Here is a 4,922-nt window from a genome sequence, read left to right as displayed (position 1 = left end):
TACATCTACCTATGCCTCCATCTTGGGCGAAAGATTTTCTGTTTACTTCTAACTTTCAAATCAAAATCATTTGGCTGAAACAGACTGTCGTTTGATTTAATAAAATACACCAAAAAACCAAATGATTCTGAAATGATGTTGATTCCTGACAAAGGAGAAACTAGCATTTGAGTCCCAATCTGATTGCTTAGGAGAATCACTTCCGCACCAGCAATAACACTTGTCAACTTTTGAGAATGAATTTTATTTTTCCATAAAAAATAAATGTTTAATCCATCAGTTTCCTCCCCCTCCATTTAGTTTTTGATAAACAATAAAAATGAGCCATTTATAGAGAAGAAATAGTTCTTCAAAAGAAAAATAAACAGAAAAAATAAGTTTCTGGTTCCTAACAGGAAACAATACATTTTAATAATTGTACAATGAGAAACTGCTTATGTACACATTACAAATCAAATTTTTGGAGTTAAGATGTTAGTTATATAAATGGGTGATTGTGACTTTATGGCCATTAAAAGATTTCAAATTGCATTCACGCTTCTGTGTACACATAATGAAATGTGGGCAAAATAATGAAGACCAACCTCTCCTTAAGTGTGCTCTGTTTAATTCTGTGGTCTGTTCTTCTATAAAGCTGTGCTGCTAATTGTATACAGTTCAGTGAAACATAGGTGTATAAAGTTGTCACCTATCAATAAAAAATCACAAAGTTGGCTTAAAAAAATAGATGAGATCACAAGATGTGATCTTCCCCAAAATAAGTGAAGAGGAAATCACTGTGGTGGAGTAACTAGTAGGAATTATGAATCTGTTTAACTGCAGGATAATACAAAAACAAATGAGGGATATGGTTACAGAGAAGCAGGTATGATTGTATACACCTGGGGGTGAGGGAAGCAGAAATGGTATGATTAGCGAAAGTTGGGATGAGAAGGGAAAGAAAAGGAAGGGGTGTTTAAACATACTACTTCCCTCATCTTTTATACATAGCAAGAGGTCAAAATATCGCATTAAAGGCTCATTTTAAAATCAAGAAATAGAAGTATGTATGAACATGAAATTTTTTTAAAAGCACACACTAAAAAAATCATTTGACATTTGGCACAGCAAAGGAGAAGAGGTAAAGAAAAAAGAGAAAGCACACTGTGTTGTCATTTTCCAGAACAGGGAATCAGGTGAAACTATCTGAAGAAATAGAGGACTGAGAGTACCATGTAAAGGTATGGTTATAAAAGCAACTGCTTAAATAAAAACACAAACCTTCCAAATGATCAGAAGAAACACACCTCAATCCTGGCAAAGCAAACACGAAGCACAGAGTAAAAGAGTAACGAAGGACTAAAAAGTCTATGAAAACATACAATGAAAAAGTGTCACAAGGATAGGGCTAAATTCATCTGTTCTAAGAAAAAAGACTTGCAGTTTGAATCATAAAGCAAAACTTGGCTCTCTATTCAAGGGAGTTATCTAAAACAAAGGCTTCAGAAAGGATGAAAGCAAAAGGGTAATGGTGTATTTGGCTAACACAAACAAAATTCGGCAGGCTTGTCATAATATCAGACAAGCTCAAATTCAGGGCAAAGGTTAACAGCATTAACTGGGACAAGGCAGGTCATTTTATGATGAAAAGGAACAATTTATAAGAATGTAAGAATGATATTTGTGAACAGATAACATAGCATCATTTTTTATAAAGGACTCCAAAAAACGAAGGAGAAATAAAACCACAATAGTACTAATAGATTTTAATTCACTTCTGTCAGATTACAACAGGTCAAAAACCTTTTAAGGATAAAGAAGACCTACTGATATCAGAGGTGAAGTTGTGCAGGGCCAGAGACGCCGTGACTCGGGGTCTGGAGCAGCACGGAGGCGGTGAATAATAGCTCTTCAAGTCTGCAATAAAAAATGACCTCCAATAAAACTACATTGCAAAAAATGGGAAAGAAGCGGAATGGAAAGAGTAAAAAAGTTGAAGAGGCAGAGCCTGAAGAATTTGTAGTGGGAGAAGTATTGGACCGATGAGTAATGAATGGGAAGGTGGAGTATTCCTGGAGCGGAAGGGATTCATTCACAGATGCTGGCAACACTTGGGAACCTGAAGAAAATTTAGATTGTCCAGAGTTAATTGAAGCATTTCTTAATTCTCAAAAAGCTGGTAAAGAAAAAAATGGTACAAAAAGAAAGTCTTTATCGATAGTGAATCTGATGATGGCAAACGAAAGAAGAAAAGAGATGCTGCTGATAAACCAAGAGGCTTTGCCAGAGGTCTTGATCCTAAACGAATAATTGGTGCCACAGACAGCAGTGGGGAATTAATGTTTCTCATGAAGTGGAAAGATTCCGATGAGGCAGATTTGGTGCTTGCAAAAGAGGCAAATACGAAGTGTCCTCAAATTGAAATAGCTTTTTATGAAGAGAGACTAACTTGGCATTCTTGCCCAGAAGACAAAGCCCAGTAATTGTTTGTGTTGCCATATTAAATATATATATAAATATATATATATTTATATATATATATACACAAAATCTGGATTTTGGTTTCCTTTATTTATTAGCATGAAGAAATAACTGCATTCTAATAAAAATCCAGTTCGATATGTTTGTTTTGAAGCAGTGCTGGGGGAGTTGTTGTGAGGGTTGCGTCTATAGTACTGGTTACTTGGGAACAAAAACTTCCTGTAGCTGCTCCCTTTATCGGAAGAGGACATTTGATACCATGATATATTCTTTCCTCTGCATTAGAGAACAGCTTTCCTAAATGTTGGGGTCCATCTCCATTGTCATCACTCAGTTAGAATTTTTGTTGAGTCATATATGCCTAAGAATCATTGTGGGTTTTTTTGCTCATTTGGTGGGGGATGTTTGCTGTTGTATACATATGCAAATGTAAATGGTTTTCCTTTTTTTTTAAACCAAAACAAAAACAGCATTTCACAACCACAGATAAGCTCATTTCAGCAACCTAAGAAATAAATCACTTCAAGTTAAATTGAAATTTTTCCTGAAGCTTTAACCTTTAAAATTAAATGGATAACTTGTAATTAATTGGGCAATTTAAATATAATGTAAGTAGTTAAAATTGGAAAATTTGAAAGCAGCCATATCAGAACCCACGTCCATATCTACAATTATAAATGCAAGTTTATTTGCAAAACTCCTGAAAGGAAAATTTGATCACTACCAACAACCTCCCCTCCCAAATGAGAAAACTAGACAAACTCTTGTATGTTTTAATTAGGCAAGCAAGACTTATTTAAAGGTTTCGCCTAGTAAGCTGTTCTTTTACAAAAAGTTAAAATCCTTATGTTATATTGACTAAAATGTTATGATCATGGAATGTGTAAGATTTTATTCATGGAAGCGTAATCAGATCGTTACAGACCTTAGCAATTTAGACCTGCTGGAATAAATGGGTGAACAAACTTTTTAATCTAAAGTCTTGACCTGCATGTTTTATTCCAACTCATTCCTTACATGTAGGCTCAGTCTCAGTATTTGGGTTACTGGTTCAGTAGAAGCAAAGAAAAACAATAACTTGTAGTAAACAGAATGTTATCCAACTGCATATTGTTTACTTTATTGTAAATACTGGTAAACAGTGGTCAATAAATAGTTTTATATTAAAAAAAAGAAGACCTACTGATATCAAAATTAGTAGGCTGAAAACGGAACACATGTTCCCCTTGAGTTCTTAAATCACTCTCAAAAATTGACCCTCCTTTAGGCCACATTGAAAAACTCAAATATTTCAAAAATACAAAGTAGTACAGGCAACACTGATCTTTGATCTGATCACAATGAAATAAACTGAAAATTAATAACATAATAAAAAAATGACCCTTGTACCTGGAAGCTTCTAAACTCTCACACTCTCCAAACTTAAAAACTATTGGGTTGGCCAAAATGTCCATTTAGTTTTTTTCCATAAAGTAAAAGACACGCTTTTCATTTTCACTGATAACTTTATTGATTTGGATATTTTGAGTATGTTGGCTATTTCCCGCGTGATAGAATATTGATGGTGTTCAATTACTCTCTCGATTTCTTTGCCTTCAACTTCAACTGGTCTACCCGACCGTGGAGCATCATCCAGCAAGAAATCTCCAGCACTAAACTTTGCAAACCACTTTTGACACATTCAATCAGTCACAGAACCTTCTGCCTATACTGCAGTAATCTTTTTTGTGTGTGTTTCAGTTGTGTTTTTACCTTTCTTGAAATAATAAAGCATAATATCTTTAAAATGTTGCATATTTTCTTCCTTCTTCAATATTAAAATGGCTACATAAAAATTCACCAATCTTGATAAGTTTTTAAAAATGCACACTGATATGACAACTGTCACAAAACAATCTAACAAAATTGTTTTGAATGAAGTTAAAGACAACTAAATGCCACTTGAATCATCTTACAGAACAAAAGCAAATGAACTTTTTGGACAACCCAATACATCAAAGCTAAATTAAAACCAGAATTTTAGAATATCTACAAAGTAACAATAATGTAAATACTATACATTAGAAATTACAGGGTACATCTAAAGCAGTATATATCTATATCTAAAGGCTAAGTCTTAACCTTAAGTACTGACATTTACAAAAAGAATTTAGAAGTTAAGCATCCAACTCATGAAATTAGAAAAAAGCAACAAAAGTACTCTAAAAAGCAGTAAAAAGGAAGTAAAAGCAGAAATTAATGAATTTGGAATAACAACAAAAATAGTAGAACTAAAAATAAATAAATATAAGAGCTCATTCTTTGAAAAAAATTTAAAAAGTAACACAAACAAGAAAGCAAAAATATACAACATAAGAAATTAGGAAAAAACTGAAAGGTTCACAAAAGACTGCTTTGTTCAGGGAATCAGCACCAGAAGGGTGCAATTCCCTTGTGGGTAGCGGGGGAAGTGACTGAAAGTC

General features: G+C 33.7%; 1 pseudogene; it reads left to right on the top strand.

Annotated features, from left to right (window-relative positions):
* The first annotated feature begins 1,856 nt into the window (after window positions 1–1,856).
* Window positions 1,857–2,462, top strand: LOC129068693 (chromobox protein homolog 3-like; annotated as a pseudogene).
* Window positions 2,463–4,922: the final 2,460 nt, after the last annotated feature.

Source organism: Pteronotus mesoamericanus, unplaced genomic scaffold (assembly GCF_021234165.1).
Source record: "Pteronotus mesoamericanus isolate MK-2021 breed Mesoamerican mustached bat unplaced genomic scaffold, CSHL_Meso_final contig_22, whole genome shotgun sequence".
Taxonomy (NCBI): domain Eukaryota; kingdom Metazoa; phylum Chordata; class Mammalia; order Chiroptera; family Mormoopidae; genus Pteronotus; species Pteronotus mesoamericanus.
This window is presented reverse-complemented; position numbering and strand designations above follow the sequence as displayed.